Source organism: Equus asinus, chromosome 2 (genome assembly GCF_041296235.1).
Source record: "Equus asinus isolate D_3611 breed Donkey chromosome 2, EquAss-T2T_v2, whole genome shotgun sequence".
NCBI classification, from domain to species: domain Eukaryota; kingdom Metazoa; phylum Chordata; class Mammalia; order Perissodactyla; family Equidae; genus Equus; species Equus asinus.
In genome coordinates, this window is record NC_091791.1 from 187,355,144 (window position 1) to 187,380,404 (window position 25,261).

Genomic DNA, 25,261 nt, shown 5'->3' on the forward strand with positions numbered 1-25,261 from the left:
TCCATAATATACAAAGAACTCACACTGCTTAACAACAAAAAAACAAACAACCTGATCAAAAAATGGGCAGAGGACATGAACAGACATTTCTCAAAAGAAGATATGAATATGGCCAATAGACACATGAAAAGATGTTCATCATCGCTAATCATCAGGGAAATGCAAATCAAAACTACACTAAGATATCACCTTACCCCCGTTAGATTGGCAAAAACATCCAAAACCAAGAACGACAAATGTTGGAGAGGTTGTGGAGAAAGAGGAACCCTCATACACTGTTGGTGGGAATGCAAACTGGTACAGCCACTATGGAAAACAGTATGGAGATTTCTCAAAAAGTTAAAAATAGAAATACCCTATGACCCAGCCATCCCATTACTGGGTATCTATCCTAAGAACCTGATATCAGATATCTCAAGAGTCCGTTGCACCCCTATGTTCATCGCAGCATTATTTACAATAGCCAAGACGTGGAACCAGCCTACATGCCCAGAAACTGATGATTGGATAAAGAAGATGTGGTATATATACACAATGGAATACTACTCAGCCATAAAAAAAGACGAAATTGGCCCATTCACAACAATGTGGATGGACCTCGAGGGCATTATGTTAAGCGAAATAAGTCAGTCAGAGAAAGACGAACTCTATATGACTCCACTCATAGGTGGAAATTAGTATATTGAGAAGGAGATCTGATGGGTGGTTACCAGGGAAAAGGGGGGGTGGGGGGAGGGTACGGAGGGGGAAGTGGTGTACCCACAACATGACTAACAAAAATGTACAACTGAAATTTCACAAGCTTGTAATCCATCATAACATTAATAAAAAAAAAAAAAAAAAAAAAGAAGGCAAAGACTATATCTTGTCCAGGGCTCTAACACTAGGATCTAAGGTATTGCCAGGCACATGGAAGTCATTCAATAAATATTCATCAAATGATGGGTGAATAAATGAATATTTTAAATCTCTAATGGAGATGCAACTTAGGTACAGCTATATTTTTTTCTTAAGCTCTAAATCAATTTTATCTTAAGAAGTAAAAGGGGCAGAAGTTTTTAGAGTGTACCTTCATGGATTTTATCATTAGTATTCAAAAGTATACACAACTAGAAAAATGGGCAAAGAACAAGAAAGGCAATCCAGGATAGAAGATATTAAAAAACCCCATAAATATGTAAAGACAACCAAATTCAAAAATAATCAAAGAAACATAAATTTCAAATGACAAGAAAAAGTTCTTTGCTTTTTACTTCAGAAAACAATTTTTTTGTTAAAATGCAGTTTGGGCAAGACTGTGGTGAAAGAGCCTCTCATATGCCGCTGATGGCAGTATAAACTTGAATAAAAGATTTCTGAGCAAAACGTCCTAGATAAGAATTCCTCCCAGCTTCTGATGCAAAAATGTATAGCTTTTGACACAGTATTTCCACATATTGAATTTTATTAGAAAAAAACAGAGAAGTACATAAAGATTTATGGGAAAAAATTCCCATTATATCAAAATAATAGTAAAACATATAAAATAGCAAATAGTAAAATATAATAATAAATAGTAATATATAATAGTAAAATAGTAATAGTAAAACACATAAAACAAACCAAGTGTTCACTAACAAGATGTCTTAGTCTACTTGCGCTGCCATAATAAAATACTACAGACTGGGTGACTTAGAAATGTACTTCTCACAGTTCTGGAGGCTGGAAGCCCAAGGTCAAGGTGCCGTCAGGGTTGGTTTCTGGTGAGGCTTCTCTCCGTAGCTGGTGTGGTGCCTTCTCACTGCGTCCTCACGTGGCCTTTTCTCTGTGGAGAGAGGGTGATCTCTGGTGTCTTCTCATCTATTAAGGACAGCTGTCCTGTTGAATTGGGACCCCCAACCTTATGACCTCATTTAACCTTAGTTACCTCCTTAAAGGCCCCATCTCAAACTGCAGTCACACTGGGGGCTTAGGGCTTCAATATACGAATTGGGTGGAGGGCTATGTAATTCAGTCCATAACACAAGAAATGGCTAAATAAATCACTCTACAATCTCAAGATGAACGACTATGCAGCTATAAACAAGGACCTACATTTTCTAAGACTTAACGACGTAGTAAACGTTAACAACCACAATGAGTGAAAAAAAATCAGTTTACAAAACATATAAACATAATAATCTCAAGTTAGGATAAGGTAGCTCATAATATTTCTAAAAACCTAATGGAATACATATTTGAAACAGCTCCATTAAATTGCTTCTGAACCACTTGGAAAAGACTGCCTACTTTTATCTGACATGGTCATTAATGTGTGTGCAAACAGCTGCTAAATACCAAAGTACTGTTTAATTTATTTCATCTGCCTAAAATACTTGACCAAAACTATTTTCAACGTTTAAAATAAACAGGGGGAAAGATTTAAGCCGGCGCTCCGTCAAACAACACAGTGGAAAGAAATTTACATAGCTAAGCCTCCCAGACTTCCCAGCATTGGTCTGATACAAAACCAAGAGCTACGAGCTTTACATATCAATATATTCAAAGAATATTTACATCAGAGAATGATACTATAATAAATCACACTCTCCCTCGTGGCTTTTTATCACAGCCTTTACTCCACGTGCAACATCTAGATCAGAAAAGGGAAATGCACCTACACCCCTTCACTTACAAGATATATGAAGTTAGTGAACATCTCCCAAAGATGAACGGACAGCAATTCAGATCATACGAGGGAGGTGATTCATCTGTCCCTAAAGCTTTTCAATTTCTTTTCTCTCTTTTATTATCTTTGCAGCTTTAGGGCCCTTGTCTTAGATAATGAGAGTCTGGATGAATTGTAAACTTGGGATCCTCCATTTGTTAAATCAGGGACCTGTCAAAAGTACCAAATGAGATAACTTTTGTTCTTAGAGCCAGCTTCCAGAGGCAAAACTCGGGGGCCAGGCAGTTCCCAGTTCCCGGCCCTAAGAGGGAGGCGGTGTGGAGAATACAGAACTGTCTAGAGTACGATTGGTGGCCATGAACCTCTCTGTTTACAAAGTGGAAAGAGAAGAAAGAAAAGGTTTCCTCCAGTGTTTTGGATGAAGTAAAGAAACATTCATTTGAAGAGCCAAAGCTAAATTGTTTTAAGTAGAAACATATATCTATGTAATAATACAAAATATATGACAGATTCTCGCCTTCATTAACAGAGTTAAATTTATAGACAGATTGTTTTAAGCCTAATTACTTAAATGTTAAAGTCACAAAGCAGCACACAAGTAACATTTTAAATAATTTCATTACTATCGCTGGCATTAGACCAAACCATGTAATTAGCAGGGGATGTTTAAATGAAACCAAACATGTGCTTTTTTGTCATGTTGTGCACAAGTTGCCATAAATGTATGTTCACACACATACGAATCTATTTATCTTTTCCTGCTTAATTGAGGTTTTTCTGAATGTAAGGAGACAACGATTTAATAAGGGGAGATATTTTTGCCTCGATGGGTCTGGTTCTAATAGTATTACCTTTTTATTGCAGTGAATAGTATATCAGCTATAAAGAGAGTTTACACACATATTTATTCACATAAATGTCTTCTTGCACACTTACACTAGGTTAGGCAATCAGGATAAAGTCATGAACCACACAGACATGATCAGTACCCTTGTGGATGGTCTTGAACCAACCTGGCTGAGCAGGAAAACTAATTATCTCACGATGCATCTAGAAATTCAAAGTATTCTCAAAATTGCAACAGAACTTTTAGGGAAAATGAAAATCTAATTGTACAGCTCATACGGAAAAAATCAGCAAATGTGGTCAAGAAAATATTGCCCCATCACTATTAACACAAAATATGTAGTTATAGTAAATGAAACAGTGTGAACTGGCACAGAAATTGACAAAGATATAAAGGGAGCAGAGTACAGATTCCACAAAAAGTCACAAACACATACATAGAACTATCGTCCAAAGAAAAGTGCCCTGACACCAGTGGGGAGAGCACAGATCATTTAATAAAGTATACTGGACGATCTGCCATCCACTGGAAAATCACGGCAGACCCGTGACCCGCTCAGTATCCCTACACACACACGCACACACACACACACGCATCAAATTGATTAAAGGGTTAAACATTAAAGTAGTTATTAAAGTATTAGAAGGCAAATATTTTAATTATATCAAGGTGAAAAATGAACTTTCTAAGTAAACACAAAAACTTAGATGATCTGTATGAAAAGACTGACAGATTTTAAACCTCGAAAATTTTAAACTTACCTACTCCCAGCTGGGCTTTCCACTAATCGTGGCATGTTGGAGCATCGCCTGAGACCTCATTATAATTACAGAAAAGGAATTTCTTTTAAGTGAGAGGGGAGGGAAAAAACTATAAGAGCAAATAAAACTAAAACAGGAAATAAGAAAATAATTGACAAGAAACCCACTTTGGGAAGCCTGAACCCATGTGAAACAGTGATAACTGACGTGGCAACTGGCACCTAAGCACCTTATCTGGATAAATCCGAGCAGAAAGCTAATCCGAGTCTAGAACACCAGAAAGAAATAAGAATTGGGGGCGGGCCTAGTGGACATAACTTGTCCTTTTCCAAAACCGGAAAGGAAAGAAGTCAATGCTTGAACTTCACTATGATGTTAGCTGTGAAGTTTGGGACATACAAGTTCGTGGAATCTCCCTTTTCTTTTGCTTTCTGAGAGTTTTTCATCATGCTCACATATTAAAATTCTCAAATGCTTTTCCTAAACCTATTCAGATCATCTTATCGCTTTCCCCTTTTATTGTTAATGTGGCAAATTAGCCGATTTTCAAATTTACGCCAACCTGCCTCCCTAAAATAAACTTCATTTGATCACTATATATTTAATATATTACTGGACTTAACTTGTTAATATCTTGATTGATCTAGGAGCTTCCACTTTAAAGTAATAGGATTTTCTCAGAAGAAAACATGTAATAATATATTTAAAATTTCTCTGGAACTGCAGGATATGATTTTTCAAATTAAAAATTCCACAGAATTCTCAACTCAAGGAATGAGAAGTAGCATCACACTAAAATTCATCATTGTGAAATTTAAGAACATGCTGACAGGCGCCAACCCCATGGGGTGGTGGTAAAGTTCAGTGCATTCTGCTTCAGTGGCCTGGGTTTGTGGGTTTGGATCCCAGGCACAGACCTACACCGTTCATCAGCCATGCTGTGACAGCGGCCCACATACAAAATAGAGGAAGACTGGCACAGATCTTAGCTCAGGACTAATCTTCCTCAAGCAAAAAAAGAAAAAAAGAAGAGAGGAAAATTGGCAACAGATGTTAGCTGAGGATGAATCTTCCTCAGCAAAAAAAAAAACAAAACATCAGGACAAAGTAAAGTATCCAAAAAGCTTTCAGAGAGGGGGTTAAAAGGCTCAAAAGCAAGTGAATAGAAATCATAATGGCTTCTGACTTTTCAATAGTCTTATAGTAAAAAAAAAAAAAAAAAAAAAAGGACAGTAGAGCAATGCCTTCGAAATACTGAAAGAAATTCATTGCCAACCTAGGATTCTTTATCCTGTCAAGGTTTTAATCAAATATTCTAGTAAAGAAATGCAATAATGTTATGAAAGGGAAATCCAAGCCAACAGTTGTCTCCCCTCTGTGCCATTTCTTTGGTAGCGTTTACATGATGAAGAACCTGGCTCACTGATCTGTAGTTTTTCCAGCCTGTATTTTGCTAATTGTATATTCATGGTGCAGTTCAACATATTCTCTGAACTTTCTGCAAATTGGCATTTGGATTAAGATGCGTGATCAAATTCAAATTCAATTCCTATGACAAGAAAAAAGGGTTTTTTTCTGAGTTCTGTCATCAGGAAGCATATAATAGCTGGTTGTTTCCTTTTTTTTTTTCTTTGTGAGGAAGATTCACCCTGAGCTAACATCTGTGCCAATCTTCCTCAATTTTTTGTATGTAGGATGCCTGCACAGTGTGGCTGATGAGCAGAGTAGGTCTGCACCCATGATTCAAACCCACCAACCTGGGCCGCCAAAGTGGAGTGCATGGAACTTTAACCATTTGGCCACAGGGCCAGCCCCCTGCTAGCAGAAGTTGATGCTCAGACCTGGATTCATTAATTCAATTCAGTGGAACTGTAAAAAGGTGACATTCTAATTCTATCATTTTCTTCATCTATTAGCAATAATAATTTTTAAATAAGATACTTCTCAGGGCCGGCCTGGTGGCCCAGTGGTTAAGTTCACGTGCTCTGCTTCGATGGCCCAGGGTTTCACCGGTTCGAATCCTGGGCACAGACGTGGCACTGCTCATCAGGCCATGCTCAGGTGGCATTCCGCATGTGACAACTAGAAGGACCCACAACTAGAAGACACAACTATGTACTGGGGGGCTTCGGGGAGAAGAAGAAAAAGAAATAAGATTGGTAACAGATGTTAGCTCAGGTGTCAACCTTTAAAAAAAAATAGAAAAGCTGCTTTTCTTCTGTGTGGTTACATAGTGGAATGGTTCTTATGGAAAAAGCAAGATAAATGTTCAGTTCTTTCTTTTATCTAACCTATTTTCAAGATAATGAATTTGTTCCCTCTCATTTTCAAAATGTGACCAATTGTGGTTTTTAAAAATATCATTATAAACTCAGAGATGAAAAAGCTTTGTCAGTTTCAATCCAATCTAGTTCTTATCTTTTTTTAACCTCAAGTTGCTCAATCTTCAGCTAGCGGGAGACTCTTTAAGCTAGCTCCTAAGTCTTTCTGATATGACCATAGTGGTTTTGATAGCTTCCTTGACACCTAATATGTCAAGATGTTCCAGGTTTATCTGCTACGTTACCTGCCTTAAAATCAGCCATCTATCCAAGAAGCGCTGGCCCCTCATAATGGGAGGCGATATTTCAAGTTGGCAATCTGCGTACACGGCATGCTCATTGCTACTGGTTTGGTCAGTGTCTTCTTTTCACTGGACAGAATGGGATATAAATGAATACAGCTAAATGCCGATAGGTAAAATACCTCATGAGTTAATAATATTTCCAGTTCAAATGCAGAACTATAGGGTTCTTGCCACAAATTCATCTACATTACTCTATGTCCATTTTCTTCCATACTGAGGATCATGATTCTCAAGAGCACAGACGATGGAGTTAGAATATCTCATAATTACTTTTTTGTTTCATCCTATACGAAAAATGCAAATGTTTCAGAAATAGTATTAACAGTACCACCACTAGTGCAAATAATTAAAGTAGTTATGATTTTTTGCATAGGCCATTTGCATTCTTCTCCATTTTTACGGTTATGTTTATATTGTCAGATCATACATCCACTACATATTACATAAGATCCTTCTCCTTACATTCTCATTTAATCTTAGTTCCACTAAGAATCATAAATTTTATGGTCACCTCCAGTCCTATGTCAATGTCTCAACTCATTTTGATACTCTGAAATCCATTTTTTAGTAGACTCCTTAGACATACCCCTGGGAATAATGCTCCATGATTTCTTGAATATTGATAAGCGTGTGTGCCTCCTTTTTACTGGAGAGCCGGTTTTTCCACACATAAATCCTTGGCTCACATATTCTTTCTGTAAATATCTTCAATATGTTACTATATTTTCTTTGGCATAAAAAAAATTGCTGTCAGAAACACTGATGATGATTCAATTTTATGTCTCTTCTAAGTCACATGTACATTTTCTAGACAGATACCCAGATGATTTCTTTTTCTTTTCTTAAAAATCCAGTAAATTTACTAGAACATGTCCTTGTGTTAGTCATTCTAGGCCAACAGTCTCAGGTGCATGATGTGCTCCCCTAACACGTACTATTCTTTTAACTTCAGTAGGGTTTTCTTGAATTACAGCTTTTAGTCTTTGTTCCATTCTCCTCACTCTGGTCTTCTTCCGTGGCTCCTATTCCCACAGGTTGCATTCGTCATCTGTTGTCATTGTCTCTATGGCTGCTGTAACAAATTAGCACAAACTTGCCACCGCAAACAACAGAAATTTATTCTCTCACAATTTTGAAGCCCAGAAGTCCAAAATCGGTATCACTGGGCCAAAATCAAGGTGTCAGCAGGGCCATCGTCCCTCTGGAGGCTCTAGGGGAGAACCTTTCCTTGCATCTTCCAGCTTCTGGAGGCTGCCAGCGTTCCTTGGCTTGTGTCCACGTCACACCAATCTCTACCTCATCTTCGCCACGTTGCCTTCCCTTTTAGTATGACCCAGTCTTCTGCAGCTCCCTCTTAGAAGGACGCATGTGATTGAATTTAGGACCCACCCTGATCATCTTGGATAATCTCCCCATCCCAAGACCCTTAACTTAATCACACTCACAAAGACCCTGTTTCCACATGAGGTAACATTGACAGGTTCCAGAGACTAGAACCTGATAGCTTTTTTGGGGCGGGGGGATGGTGTTGGCAGGGAGGGCCGGCAGGGGCAATATTCATCTACCACATCTGTCTTCAATATCTGTTTCTTCTTATATTTCTTCTAGTTTAGTTTTCGTTTCTAAAATGTTTCTTCTCTTGTTTCTAATTTTACTTGAATTCTTTTTCCTCTTTTTGCAGCTTTCTAATTCTGATTTATGCTGTTATTCAATGTTTTTAATCATTTTCTTAATATTTTTTGGCTTACTTTTAAGTAAGTTTTGATGTGTTTTTTGAGTATGTCCTTCTGACAGAATTTAATCCCTGTAAGAATATTCTTTTCTCTTTATACTCATTTTTTCCCATGGCAACTTTATATGAGATCTGATGATTTTCTAGACCTCAGTTCTGCATGAGTTTCATTTTTCTACACTTTTAGGAGACTTGGTTCAGATATCTTTTCTAACTTCATAAAGCCCACTCTTCTCTTGTTTTTGCATAATGTTAAAGATAGGGCATCTGGTTTTCTGAGATTCTCTGACTCCCTTCCCCTCCCTAACTCCTAATTATATTTCCTTTTGTACTTCTGTCTCTGTTGATGTGCATTCCACTGTCAGTATTTCCCATCAGGTCTTGACAGAGTCCTGGAGTATGAGTTTCAAAAGTTCCTGGAGCTATGCTTCAGCTCAGACCACAACCCCTGACACTCACTCACCTTTAAGAGGGTAACACCCACTCCCAATTGCAGCTGCTATCCTAAAGCTTCCCCACTACACTTTCAAGCTGGCTGTGTTGGAGTTTTCCTGTTCTGTGTGGGGGCCCCAGACTCCCCAGAAAAACTACATACCACACAGAGGCACACCCGGGGCCGCCAGCCTAACACCAGACCCAGGGCACTTTTGTTTCCATCTTTTCCCTCTGCTCCCCACGGCCTAGATGGAGCCCCGTGAGCCCACAGGGTTCATTTTGCGGGCAAGAAAGCTCCTGATGTAATTTAGTGTTGGCACCTCAGCTCCATCCACCTCAACCCGAGGGGTGGGCCTCGGCCACCATTAGCCTAGAAATGGTGTCGCCGATCAAGTAGGTATTGAGCTGCTCCCACCCCATTGCAGCCCTCAGCTCTCTTCCTCCTAATTGTACACGCACACGAAAACACAGCCTAGGAAAAGAAGAAATGAGACACAAAAAACAGAGGCAGAACAAACCAACACCCTCAGGCCAATAAAAACAGTTTCCTCCCTCCGCTTTCCCTTGCACGGATAGTGATGACAGGCATGTCTCTGGCAGCTGTTGGCACTTTGTTCCAACTCACCTGCAGTTTGGGACTTGAGGGGTTATGTGGTTTGGTTGAAAATACTATCCACAGGTTTTAGGTTTTGCTTTCTGGTTGACCTGTCAGTTTTTACGGAAGGATTCGAGAAGATCCCAAATGGATGTTGCCACTGCTACCACATTTTCCCAAAATCCTCTCTGGTATTTTTTTTTTTTGCCAAGATTCCTAATAATCCATATTATGCATTTGTAAATTATAATTAATATTTTAATTAGTAACCAGACATAGCTATTCCAATTCGTTTAGGAAATATAAAATTTTAGAAGATGTGAGTCATTTTAAGATGCTTGCATGAATATCAATGTTTTTATAGAGATAACTACAGTAAGGAAAGGGCAAATACATTTTGTTTACGATACTAACATGGGTGTGAATACTCTAGGAAGTTTAAAGGAAAAAGCTATGACAGAGAGAAGGAAAATTAGCATAGCTTTAGGGGAAACCAATAAAGATGTTCTGCCGTCTCTGCCGTGAGAAAGTGCACTGCTTCTGGATGTCTTCAGTGATAAGGTTGAATTGGCAATAGCTGCATATTAGGTACAGGAAATGTTTTTATTTCCTCCAACAAAGAACACAATCTGGAACTACAGCTGTGACTGGTATCTCCGACTGTAATAATCCAGTCATTCCCCAAGAGCTACCTAGTTCTGCACCCAGCGGGAGAGTGAAACCTCCTGCATCTTTCAAGTCTTTGTTAGCACATCCAAACTCCTAATTCCCCCAGGGATGCAGTATTGATTCCCTACCTTGAAGTGTGGGGGATGGGAGCAGGGTAGAAGCCATTCCCGAGGCTTATTTGACATTTCCAAACCTCATGGACTTGGCTCCATGGATCAGGAAACTAACTTTGGAGTTCTTCCAGCTTCTTAGTATGTCAATTCTCATTCTACATTCCGAAGATGGTTCAGTGGTCGCATTAAACTCACTGTGGGATGAATTCGGTCTAAGACATCACTTATCACCTGACCTATAGGTCTCCATTCTAACTGGTGAACCATGTAGTTTGTTGTCAATAAGGATTAGTCTTGGTTCAGATCCACAATCTAATAACCCCTGAAAGGTCTAGTTTTCCCTTTTCCCCTAAAACACTGATAGCCACTTCTTTGGAACAGGCTTGGGGGATATCAATGGTATGCGTACCTCTGAGCCTCATTACACGGTCCTTTCTCATGGACCTGGCATCACTTTAAATCAGAGGCTCCTACAATGCAAATTGGCTTAGTGAGAAATAAATACGGTACCAATCCCCTCCAAGGGATGTCAAGTTATGTTACTCTCTAGCAGATCTAAATTTTTCCTGCCTATTTTAGTGAAGCAGCCCCTTAGTAGGCTGTGTGTGTGCGTATGTGTATGTATGTGTAGATAGATAGATGATAAAGAGAGAGAGAGAGATCGAAAGAGAGAGAGATCTATATGTATATTACCTTTGAAAGTCCAAATAATTTTTAGGTTTCCCTTTTTTTCTCAGAGGTGAATTAACATGAATCCCTTCGTAAGTAAAAGAAATATAACAGATTTCAGTATCTACTTATTCAGTATTATAGCTAAATTGATTTCTAAGATGAATACAGCCTAATGTTGTTCCTTTTTCTAGAGAATAAAAGCTTTCGTAACTCATTTATTTATTTATTTTTTAAAGATTGGCACCTGAGCTAACAACTGTTGCCAATCTTCTTTTTTTTTTCTTTCTGCTTTTTCTCCCCAAACCACCCCAGTACACAGTTGTATACTTTAGTTGTGGGTCCTTCTAGTTGTGGCATGTGAGACGCCACTTCAGCGTGGCCTGATGAGCGCGCCATGTCAGTGCCCAGGATCCGAACCAGCGAAACCCTGGGCCACCGAAGCAGAACACACGAACTTAACCACTTGGTCATGGGGCCGGCCCCTCATTTACCTTTTTTAAATGAAACATTTACAGCAGTTCTGTGATAGTCAAGCTTTATTATGGCTACAACGGAGAACATGGTGAACTGAAGAGTGACATGGTCATTGACCTCAAGGAGTCTGCATTCTTGTATGGTAAGACAAAATAAATGTCAAAGATATCACAAAAAAATAATTTTATATTGTGATTAAGTCTATGGAAATATAGTAGGGATTACAAATAGTAACCAGATGGGTTTGGGTATTACTAAAGTTCAGGTAGTCAGTGAATGCTTCCTTGAGAAAGTGATCATTAAGCGGAGACCTGAGCCATGAGAATATCTATAAAGACAGGAGAGTATACTCGTTAACAGCAAGGCTTATGGAGCCATGGTCTTGGGTTAGAAACCCTGCTCTACAATTTACTGGATGTGGAACACAGGGGATGTTACTTAACCTCTTTGCACCTCAGTTTTCTCATCTGTAAAATGGTGCTAATCATAACACTCACCTGATAGGCTTGTTTTTAGAATTAAATGAGTTAATACATATCAAAAATACTCCAGAAGAAATAGAATGTTCAAAGATGCTGAAGCAGGAAAGGACTAGGTGTGCACAAGAAAATTAGAGAGCAGTGGCTGCAAGGAAGAGTGCCAAGAGAAGAATTTGAAGATTTGAATGAGGACCTAGGGCCTCGAAGACCGAGCAGGCGCAGAAACTCACTACCTCACTGCCTGGTTGCAAGGAGTGTGGTTACTGACAGCTTCCAATTGTTGGTACCATCAGATCCACTAGAGTGTTTAAGCTAACTGCATGCTTTCCTTGAGGGGCATCAGCAGGTGACCCAGCAAGCCTCTCGTACAAGCCCTGGCCATATCCAGGTCCACTCACTCAATGCAGGACCCCTTTATGAGCGACTTTTGCTCCACAGCAAGCTGTTGGGGGTGCAGAGACATTTTTAGATCTGAATTGCCCTTTGGTGGCTCTCTCTTCCAAATTCTGCTCTCTCCCTTTTGCTTTCAAAGGTATTTCTCCCCAAAAACATTAGGAGTTAGGAGTTAGCATTCCAAACTCCATCTCTACAAGGACCCAGCTGATACAAAGACTGTGGCAAATGGTTTATATTTTAACCTAAATACAGTGGGAAGCCATTGATGGTGAAATGATCTATGGCGCAGAGAATGGATTTTAAGGGGAAAGGATGCAGCAGGAAGACCACCTGGGCACTGTTGAAGTGGCCCCACAAAATAATGGCATAGGCTTAGGTTATGGCAAAGGAGATGGAGAGAAGTATTCATATTAAATACACATTTTGAAGCTAAAATCAAGACTTGCTATTAATTTGGATGTGGAAATCAAAGAAATTGTGGTGACAAGACTGACTTCTAGATTTTTGTTTTGAGAAACTGAGTGAATTGAGACCAAAAAAAGACAGGAACCAACTTTGAAAGGAAGAAGAAATCAAGAGTTCTATTTAGAGATGTAAATTTGGAATGCCTCTTAGACACTGAAGTGGTGATGTCAGGGGGGCACTTCGATAAATATATATGTAAAAATATCAATATAAAAGACAGCTGTTTTGTAAGTTTGTTTTCTGTTTTTGCTTTTTCATTTCGTGTGAAACAAGTATTTGAACAACTTTTGATAGCATTTGATGCTATATATGAAAATGATTGCTTCAATTATGTTAAACTTTCCATTGACATGTTTTTGACAAGGCAAGGGTAATTTTGACAGTTGCTTTTACAATAAGTTATGAGGTGGATACATTCATTTAAATCTGATTGATCTTTCATCAGAAAACAAAATGCTTTAGTTTTTTCATCTAAGTAGTAATTAGCGCTAATTTCTACTTTTAAATTGCTGAAAGGAGCTTGCATTTAATTTTAGACAATTGAACTTGATAATATGTAAGTATATATGGTATTGGTGTATAGTCACAGTCATATGTGAAATGAACAAAGAATTAGAGGAGAAATAATCTTTTGAAAATAAATTCTGAAAGGATTAATTACTTTCTATCACAAAAGCAATGATGACAGATATTTCAAGAACTCTAAAATAGATACTAAATGTTGTAGTTTAAGTATGAGATATTTTTCATTGTTAATTATACCCAATGACTATTATTGACTTTAAGAATAAGACAGACTGGGGCTGGCCCCATGGCCGAGTGGTTAAAGTTCCATGCACTCCACGTTTGTGGTCCAGAGTTTGCAGGTTCGGATCCCGGGTGCAGACCTACTCCACTCATCAGCCATGCTGTGGAGGCATCCCACATACAAAGCAGAGGAAGATTGGCACAGATGTTAGCTCAAGGCAAATCTTCCTCACACACACACACACAAAAAGAATAAGATAAACCTAATATTTAATTCATTCCAAAATATTTATTGAGTGTCTACTATGTTCCAGTCTCTACTAAGCAGACATAAAACATAATTCTTGCCTGCCGTCATAGATTTCAGTCTAGCAGAGAGATACACATTGACAGATAACCCCATAAATAATTACTTGTCATTATAATTAAAATCTTTCTATGGAGGAAAAATACAGAGTGCTAACCTAGTCTCACTTTGTGTGTGTGGATGGATTTCTCTTCCCCTTTCCTTCACTTTAGCTGGCATTTTAAGGATAAGTAAGGGGTAGAGGTCATACTGACAAGGTCCACGGTGACCTATTCATTGCTTTGTGGGATATACATTTCTGTGTCTATTGCTTTCTTCGAAAAAAAAAGAAATAGATTTTATTTTGAGCCTTCTCCCCTACCCAAGAGGAAATAATTCCAAGAATATTGGATAACAAAATAGAAGGAAAAGCTGAAGCTCTTGTCCTCAGAAAGTACTGGAACTGTATTGGTTATCATCTCACAGCTCTGGTGGTTAGAAGCTCAAGATCAAGATGTCTGCAGGGTTGGTCCCTTCTGAGGGCTGGGCTGTGAAGGAGAATCTGTTCCACGTCTCTCTTCCAGCTTCCAGGGGTTTGCTGGCAATCGTGGCTTCTGTTACACTGCCCTGATCTCTGCCTTCATCTTCACAGGGCATTCTCCTTGTGTGTGTGTCGGTGTCCAGATTTCCCCTTTTTGTAGGATACTGGTCCTATTGGATTAGAGATCCACTCCACTCCGGCTTGACCTCATCTTCACGAATTACATCTGCAATGACCCTATTGCCAAGTAAAGTCACATTCTGAGGTACATTCTCTGTTTTCTTCTGTTAGTTTAGTGCCGTACCCTGGGCTCTGCCACCATGAGGCTCTCCATTCTTGCCGGAATCTGAGCCCATTTCAATCGTAGGCCCTTTGAACAGTATCCCAGACCTAAGAGAGTCACTAAAAGTATTTTCTATCAATTCTTCTGCTCCTTCATCAATCTACTGTTCAAGATCCCTCTGGGTGGATAGGTAGAATATAGGATAGATTTAATCCAGATTCTATTATTCAGAGTCCTTTTTTTCCTTCCTTATCAACAGGGATCACAAAATCTAATTAAAACGAGTGCAGTGGGCTGGAGCAGGGCTGCTCTAGAGAGCAAAGGGCCTGGAGTGAATTGAAGCTACCCAGCCCACCATAAGCAGACAGCAACAAACTGTCACCACAAAGGAATATGAGCTCAGTGTTGCCAGATCTTTTAAAAAGAGGGTGGAAGTAAAAGTTTTTATGTAGATCTCTTGGTATACAAACCAACTGTTTTAAAAACACTTTGCAGGCCAAAACTATGAGGGCCAGACAAAGCATGTGGACAGGCCCGATCCAGGCCGTAGGCTGCCAGATTGCAACCTCTGTTCTGCATGATGGTTAGGGAGTCCTGGCCAATTCATGTCTCTTAGCATGAGCCAACTCTCAATTCGGGTTTTTATTATTCAACCTAGAAACGATTAGAATCACAGCTCTCACTCTGGCTAATCCCTTAAATACAGAATCTCAAAAGAGTATGGCCATACCAATAAATAAAGCATAATTACAATTTTGTTGCACCTGCCTTACTTATTATACCCTCAAAACCAACTCCCTTAATTTTTTTCATATTTTTAGATTAATCAAATTGGTAAATTCTTCAAATACCCTCCTCTGACTCTTCCCTTCAACGCCTGGCGATGTAGATTTGGATTCTGGTTACTAACAAGGTACAACAGGGCATGAAAGGATTCGTTAGCCGCCTCCTGTTAGCAGGGGAGGATTTTCTCCAGCAGACAACATGCCCACAGGGCTTTCCGAGGACTTCCAATGTGGCACGTTCCACATCCAGATCCTCTAAACTTGTCTGGATGGTTTTTTTCTCATAGTCAAATCTCTGTCAGTTGTTGGTTAGTTCCCTAACTTTCGTACAAGAGACCTGAGGAGGTGATGAATTCAGTTGATATGTTAATCATCAATCTTCAGAATCAATAATCAATTAGTCACTTCTGGTATACAGTGAAAAACTGTCTTTCAACAGAGTCAGAAAACCCCTGGATTTCATCTCCTGATACAAGGTGACGATTTAGTGATGTGCAATTTTATCCTTTTACTTTAAGTTATCCAAAGCAATCAGAAGCATTCACTATACACAGTGGCCCTGGAATTCACACTTTTTTTTTTTTTTTTTTTGAGGAAGATTGGCCCTGAGCAACATCTGTGCCAATCTTCCTCTATTTTACATATGGGATGCTGCCACAGCATGGCTTGATAAGCAGGGAGTAGGTTCGCATCCAGGATCCCAATCAGTGAACCCTGGGCTGCAGAAGTGGAGTGTGCAAACTTAACCACTGTGCCACCAGGCCAGCCCCAAGGAATTCATACTCTTTTTAAAATTATTCTACGGCAGCAACTGCTTGGATCTCAGAGCTTTGCCCTGTGGTTCTATTTTGTTTCATGGGCTCTTAGGTCCCTTCCCAGAATAGGAACAGGAATCTCATTGTCTCAGAATACCGAATCCCATTTCCAAAAGAACAGAATGGTCAGCTCATTCATTCTCTGGAAGCAAGTTTTGTATTAGTTAGGCTTCGTTGGTTACGTGCAATAGTGGCCAAGTCAGTTTAATGCTGATGGAGACAAAAGAATTCTAGGGAACTCTAAGATTTTTGTTCTGAAAGTGTAAGTCAAGTGATTAAATATGTACAGATGTTTATTTCTCCATAATAGAATTTAACTTACTCATTAGCTCCTATTTCTACAGATTCTTTTTTCTTTGAGAGGAGGTAAATAAATTTTGGAGGTATTAAGCGAATTCCCTTTTGGAATCAAAGCCTTTTTGCTCAAGTATTGGGTCAAATTCAGGGTCCCCACCCTGTGCCCTTCCTTCCTTTCTCCATACCTGGGGCAGCCTAATGTCCGAGGAGGGTGTCCAGGCATTGCATAGCTCTCAGAGCTTCAATGGCCGCCAATTATTATATAACTTGTCCTGCCTGGTTTTTGTTGCTTGGAAAGGCATGGCATGCTGTTGCTGATATCCGCAGTCCCTGCCATGCCTAATTTGTGATGTTTGTACATTATGGCCATCCTACTTCAAATTCCAGTTTCTTCTAGTTCAAAATCTGGAGAGAGCAAAAAAGGGTTCCTTACTAATTCTAAATGTCTGTCTTACCACCTTAGATTCTCCCCATACGAGATACTTCTGGTGTCCAGTTCATATCTTTAAGGCCTCACCTCCCTTCAGTCATAATTAGAGTGGACAGTTCCATAAGGGCTTCAAGTCACTTCCTGCCTCTAGATCCTGCTACTAAGCACACTGCCCCATTTTATACTCTCTCCACAGGACCCTCTCCAACGCTGTGATAGCCTGAATGGCATAGATGGCTCAGAAGTACAAAGAACTTAACATTCTTGGGAGGAAGTCTTGACCAGTTTGAGACAGGAGCCAATGAATAAAATGCTTTTGCCTCCCATCCTTGGAGGGACAGTTCTAGAAGGCGGTCTCTATATTTCTCAGAGGTTCCAGAAAAAAAACTCCCCATTGCTCACAACAGGCGCTTCAGTAACACACTCATATTGGCTTTCTCAGCTTCCCTGTCTCACTCTCCCCAGTTTCTCCTCCCGATCCTGAAGATCACCTCCCCAGGTAAACAGGTCTCATATAAGCTCTTATCCCAGACTCTGCTCTTGGAAAACCCAACCTGAAATGTTCCCCTCCCCAGACTACTTTCCCACTGCAGCACGGGGACGATTTTTCACCTCCTTGCAGAGTGAAATGAAACCATTCCCATGCCATTCTGTGTCTGCTCTATAGCTTAGACGAAAATGCCAAGAGCACATTTCAAAGTATGCTTTCCACTACATAAAAACACCCTTGGAAGTTCAGAGAAAAAGGAGAACTTTTCTCACTCTCAAGTGCCTAACTCTCGCAACTGAAAATCAGGTTTCCTGACCTTTGGCACTCCTGTGAGATTTTAAAATTGTCTGGAACGTTAAAGCTGAACATTGACTTCTTTGCTTTCAGCTGTGTTCTGCCCTCTCTCTGAAGTAATAGTTGCTTCCATTTCAGTGGACAGAGCACCACAAGGTAAAAAAGAGAATCACAGAAATTTTTTTAAAAAGGCAAAAATATTATTCTGCCACATTTTCTGGTGAATTTATTCACAAGGAGGAAGTTCAGCTTTGGTGGAACTCATATTGGAGTGAGATGAGGCATGACTGGAAAGTTAGAGGGAAACAGGAAGTCTGGGCTACCATTTTGATAAGCTGGAGAAGGGAAAGGATAGTGCCTGGGCAGGGTGTCTTTATTTGTTTTACTTGTTTGCTTATATTTCAATTATTCATTTAACTGTTGTAGATGCTGGGCATATAGGAATAAATAAAATAGTCAATAGTCACAGCTCCTATGGAATGTGGCATAGACAGCTAGGTGATCAACAAATAGTCAGGCCCTTGTTGCCACTGGAGGGTAGCTGTCCAATCAGGGCCTACTTTGCCCACACACGTTCATCTAGGTGTTGCTGTCTCACTGGGTATCATCACTGGAATTGTAATGGAAGTAAATTTGGTCATTTCTGTGCTATGGTCTTTAAGAAACAGGAATGGAATGGCCTCCAGAATGACCTTAGATGACGAAATTAGAAGATGGCAGGGCTTTTGTCAGCCTGGGTCACTGAGTGACTACGTGAGGCAGAATGCTATCTTGAAGCACTGATCATAAAAATAACTGAACATCTATATGAGCCAAAAATAAACTGTATTATGTTAGCCTACTGAAATTTGGAGGTTTATTTGTTACAACATCTAGTGTTACTCTAACTAATACATAGGGCTTATATTTTATTGGGAGAGACGGACAAAAGCAAGATAAGTTAAAAAACATATATTCTGTTCTGAAAAGAACAAAGTAGTAGGCCAAACAGATATCTGGGCAAAGACCACTGCAGGCAGAAGTAATATCAAGTAGAAAAGTCAGAGCTGCAAGCCTGCGGGTGTGTTTCGGGAAGAACTGAAGAGTTAAAGGGCTCTTATGGCTGGATTAGAAGCTAGCGATGATGAAGTCGGAGAGATCATCTGAAATGAGAGCATATAATGTAGGGTCTTGTGGATCACTGTGAGGACTTGGACTTTCACCCAGAATGGAATGGGAAACTTCTGGAGGATTTTGAGCATGATCTGCCTTGGGTTTCACAACATTTACTCTGGCTTCTTCATAGATTGGGAATAGGTTGAAGGTAGACATAGGGAGACCAACTAAGAAGTTTGAGGTGAGAAATAATTGTGATTTTGATGAGGGTAGAATGCACTGGAGGTATAAGAATTTGTATCCTGGGTATATTTTTAAAGTAGAGCCTAAGATATGAAGTATGAAGGGGAAAAGAGTTATTAAAGATGATTCCAAGATTTGTCCTGAGAAATTGAAGAATGAATTTGCCCTTTACTGCATTAGAGAACACTGTGGGGGGCACGGGTTTGAGTGGCAGGCATATAAGGGCTCAGTTTCCAACATGTTAAGTTTATGATGCATATTACATGTTGAAGTTGAGGAAACAAGTAGGCAGGTGACTATGTGAGGCTGGAGGTCAGGGAAGAGATCTGTGCTGAAGGTATTCATTTGGGAGTTGGCAGCTTTTGAAGTTTTGAATCTTGACGAGAATCCCAAGGAAGTGACTTTAAATAGAGAAGAGAAGAAGTCCAAGTAGTAAGCCCTGAGCAATCCCATGCTAGAGGTCAAGGAGATGAGGAGTGAGCAAAGGGCAGTGAGAGGGAAAAGCCAGAGAATTAGTGGGGCAACCAGACAACATCTTGGAAACCAAGTGAAGAAAGTGGCTCAAGGGAAAGAATGATCAACTATGGCAAATGTCGCTGAAATTTCAGGAAACATCACACCTGAGAAGGGACCACTGGATTTAATAATGTCTATCAGTGACCTTGATGCAGAAAGCTTGCTAAGAGAAAAAGAAAGAAAGAAATTAGAAATAGAAGAAAACAATACTCTTTCAAGGAGTTTTTGCTATGAAAGGAGGACAGAAACAGACCAAGAGTTGGAGGCAGAAATGGGCTAAGAGAGGGTGGTTTTAAGATGAAAAAAATAATTACATGCTTATATGAGGAGGAGAATGATTATTTTCCTAGAGAAGATTATTTTCCTAAGAGAGGAAAATAATTATTAATTTTTCTATGGATTTGTAATTAATAAAATTAGCATATAGTATAATGTTTACATATATTTAAATATTATAATATATTTAAAAATGAAAAGATACTCACATGTAGCATATTTAATTGCTAAGAAGAAGAGCTCAGTTGAGAGGAATATGTTGAAGGTAAAGGAGAGAGAGGGAGTATTTGATTGCTTAGCTTCTGAAAAGACAAGGGAGTATCTAATCCACATCAAGAAGGAGATGCGGTCCCCCAGGTTAATAGCAGAGAAGGAGGAAAGTGTAGATGACAGTAATTTAGGAGGTGGCGAGAGGGACCAGAAAATGAATTAGGCGATGTCTGACAGCTTCTATTTTCTCTCTGAAGTAAGATACAAAATCGTCACTGAGAGTGATGTAGGAAGGGAAGAGTAAGAGATTAAAGAAAGTACAGAATGTTTGAAATATTATTTGGGTTAGTAGGAAGGTAAACTAACTCCCAGTTGGTTAAGAGCCTGGGTGAGGCTGAAGTTATGGGGAGACCGTTGTGTTGTTTACTTCAGTTCTGGCTGTGCTGGGAGAAGACAGAGAATTGAATCCTCTCACGGATGGGGAAATGTACCTTTTAAGATTGCTGTGTCAAATAAGATAAAGTATATGAAGTGCCTGATACTGTATCCAGTATATCATAGGTGCCCTATAAATATTATTTCACTTTCTCTCATACCGTGTCTTCTTCCTTTATAAAGGGATTCTTCAACTCCTCACTCATTAGAAGATGGTTAGGACTTTAGCCTATCGAAAATGATTAAAAGAATTTTTGACCGTGTCCTTCTATCAGCCATCTCCTGCTTCCACCTCTCTTCCCCTCTCACGCTCTGCCTGGACTGGCCAAACACACCTTGCCCTAATACAGGACTGCATGTGTTATATTTTTAGTTAATTACTCTAAATTTCAAACGTGGTTAAATATAATACAACATTAGGCAACTGTTGACAGTAACTTTAATTGCTTTTACCTCACTGGCAGCTGAATGCTTTGGGTTTTGAAGATATAATCATCATCGATAGAAATCATTAGTAAACACGAAGGCGTGTGGGATTGTTTATGTCTCCCTTATCAAGCTCCTGACGCCATCGGCGAAAGATGGGTAACAAAACAGCTGATAGTTGGTGTTGCTCCAACTTTAGACCACAACTGCCAATCCTTTTTGAACCTTGAACTTATTGTTTATAACTTCTTAATTACTGTAATTTTAAATCCCAACAAGTTTTACAATAAATGAAAGAACAACCGAAGTCCTTAATGTTACAAGCTTCTATATCAGTGACAATAGCAAAATTGCTCTGAGGGCTGGATGAAATGAAGCCAAGGGCCAAATTTGGTCCAAAAGCCAGAAGTTCCCCACCTTTTGTGAAACTAACAATAGTCTAGGGAAAACAAATAAGAGAGAGAGACAGGAGACAGAGGCAGAGACGGAGGGAGAGAGAAGGTGTTTCTTATTTTCACGTTAAGATCTTTACTTAGGAAGCCAACACTTCTCACAGGGAAACAATGTGGAAAATAAAAAGATTTTAAAAATAGAGACAATATGTTGCTCTAGCAAAATACCAGTGAACGCAAGCTCAGAATCCAGAGAAAAGCAAGTTTGAAAATGTACCATATGTCAAAAAATCAGCTTTTTTGTGTTTACCTAATTTTATGCAAAATGAAAATGACAGGAATATTGTTTATGAAGACCTTTGGACATGGAGAAGTTAATAATGAAAAAGCTGTTAGAAAGAAGATTAGCAGCAGGTTAAAAAATAATTGAGAAATTATCCTTCTGTAGGTAGAGATAAAGAGAAAAAGCAAATGCCTTTGCCCTAAGCCATTTCTCTATTTTAGGGAGAGACAATTACAAAGGCCTGGAAAGAAAACTCTAAGTAAATTCATTCATTCATTCATTCATTCATTCATGACTGAGCACCAGTAACTTCATGCCCGGTGCTCTTCTAGACACTGGGCAACTGAAGATGAACAAGAAAGATAAGATTAAACTCTTACAAGATTTAGATCTTGGAGTAGGAGAGATAATAAACAACAAATACATTAAGATCATTTTAGACACTGATAAGAGCTTGCTTGAAAATAATGTAAAATGACATGATGTAGAATATCTAGGAGGGCAACAAATTACCACAAAACTTAGCTGCCTGAAACAACACACGTGTATTATCTCACAATTTCTGTGAGTCAGGAGTCTGAACCAAACCAGCTGGGTCCCGCAGCTCAGGCTGGCTCACAAGGCTTTTGTCAAGGGTTCACCAAAGCGGCAGCTATCTCAACGTTCAGCTGGCATGGGCTATGCTTCCAGGCTTGCTTGGTGGTCGTTGGCAGGATTTAGTTCTCTGTGGACTGGTAGGCAGGATCTCAGTTCTTCACCACACTGTTTTCTCCAAAGGGCAGCTCACAACATGGCAGCTGGCTTCACCAAAGTCAGCCTAAGAGGGAGGAGTGGGCAAGAGAGAGGGAGAGAGAGAAGTCAGTCTTTTACAGCCTTATCTCGGAAGTGCCACCTGTAATTTTTGTTATATTCTATTCATTAGAAGCAAGTCAGTAGGGGCAGCTCACACTCAAGCGGAGGGAATTAGATAAGAGTGTGAATACCAGAAGTTAGGAATCAATCATTGGGCCCCACTTTGGAACTAGCTTACCCGCTAGAGAATCAGAAGGGTAGAAAAGGACATGAAGTTGTGATACCAGAAAGAGAAATGCACACCTGAATACCACTGGGATGCATCCAGATTTAGCTCTTGTCCTTCTCCTAAGAAAGAAATTTTTACATGGTATACAAAGATGATCCAAAGAGAGAATATACCGCTCAACTTTCACAAATTTTACACAGGTCTGCTATGGCATTAATACTTCTATTTTTGCTCAATATTTATTAAATATTAATTGCCTCTATGTTGAAAAGATGTTTACTGTTTCAGAGGTAACAAAAGTCTCTTCTTCATCCATTGCAAGACCAATTTCCATTATCTTATTCAACAGCCACACACTCCTCCAAAGAAATAAAAACAAAACTTTTTGATTAAATTTAGCTCTAGTTCAGTCAAAGTAGGTTAACTCCAATGCTAGAGTTGGCCTACCCATAAAAGTCAGAAGGCAAGTGAGCTAAAATCATTTAGAATTCTACCACATCAAAGGACTGGAGTCTGCTAAATTCTACATGATCAGCTTTGGGCAGATGGTTTAAACTCATTGAGCCTGAGTTTCCTGGTATACGAAAGAGGAAGACAAAAATAGTAACAATATTAATTCATACTTCAAAGGTTAGATGGAGATTAATGATGTATACATTAGCATTTTGTCAACTATAAATACTGTGCATTTTTAGAAAGCTTTATGCAAAAAGTACTTAACACAAAGAAATTGGAAAGTGATAAGCTTCGGAAATTATACAAAATTTTTAATATCACCACTCATTTCTCTCCTACACAGAAAAATGAGAACATGCTGACCCAGTTTTCTTCAATTCACAATATTCTTAAATGTTAAGTAAAAATGCTTTATATCTTTAACTGATTGTTAATAGCATAGAGTGCCCACAAACGCAGAGCAATCTGGAAATTCTGAAAATTCTTAGAAGATGCATTTGTTTATTAAATCTTGGTAAAATAAAGAGTCACAAAGGAGTTAACATAGGAATGAAAGCAAAGGAGAATATGATATGTATTGGAAGAAAGAACTATATTAAAATGAGCTCATTTTTATCAGAAGAAAATAGTTCTTATTTTAAAACAGATGTGTGTCCTTTTACAATTACAGAAGCTGAAATATAACAGTAATCTATAGCCATAAGGTAAGATTTCCATCTTTATGTGACATGAAAAATGTGCCGAGCCAAGACTTTCCCATAAACAAAATTGCTTTCTTCAACTCACGCTTTAATGCAAGATATCAATCATCTGGTGGATTTTATTACTCAGAATTTAGCTTTGTTTTTTGACAGATTGCTTGCAGTCAGCTTGAAGTACTATTGTATATCATCCCTATAATATACACATCTGAATTTGTGGACCCTTTTTTATTTTCAAAAAGAGTATTATCAATGGGAAGAAATACCTGGTGAGGCAGAATTAGTTTGACATGGACCATTTTAACTCGATGGTGTGGTTTTGATAACATGTCATTATTTATCCACAGTAGGTCTGAGGCTGCAGGCTTTATAGAAGACGTTAGGGGATAGCAATGTCTCACAGCTGTGTGAACAACCCTTCTGTTTTGACATCTTTTTTTCCTCTTTCACATGCCTCTGTGTCAAACTATTCTCGTTCTGAATAAAAGGGCAGTATTGATATCAATACAATGCACTGACTACACAATACATTATAGGATGCATATTCATTTATGGCAGTAAGGTCACCAAAAGCATAATTTTTCTTTGTAAGAATCAATCTACTATGGCCTCTACAGAGAACTGAAAGTAGCAAAAACTACATGGATGCGATTTTAGTCAGGAGCTCTCCAGCTCTCGAAGTAGCCAGTTTAAAGGGAGCTGCGATGACCCTCGTCGTTCACAGCCTACCTTGAATTTAGTATTCCCTGGGCGCACAAATAAAGAACGGCAATGCATATTAAAATAAAGATGTAGAGCCTTGAAATGAAGAGTTCACAGCCAAAGTTGCCATAAAATGTGCAGTCGATTTCCAGGTAGGACAAGTGTAAAGAATTTCTGGGGCTGTCCTTTACAGGGCCAAATTGGGAGTGATATTTGCCGAGGTCCTGGCAGATATGCAATCCTACCGGATCCCAGGTGCCTATGAATAAGCAGGATACTTGAAAAACCTTTTAACCTGTCTGTGATGAAAAATGCATGCTGGTTTAAACTCCCTCAGAACTTTAAATTAGCCGCTGCAGCACATTCGGCCGCACGGCCCACCAGTCCCAGAACCACCAAGCGCTAAGAAGAAAATAAGGTCTATGGTTCCTTAAAAAAACCTTAACCAAGCCCACTTATGAGGCTTTCCTTCTCCTCAGCAAAACGCTGAATTCCCAGGGCAGCCTCAGCTGTCATACTAAGGGGTATGATTTTTGTTATTGAAAATAAAGGATAACAGGGCAATCAAATTTAACTTGGGATCAGTGATGAAGACCCACATTCAGACGCTTGGAAGTGGAGATACT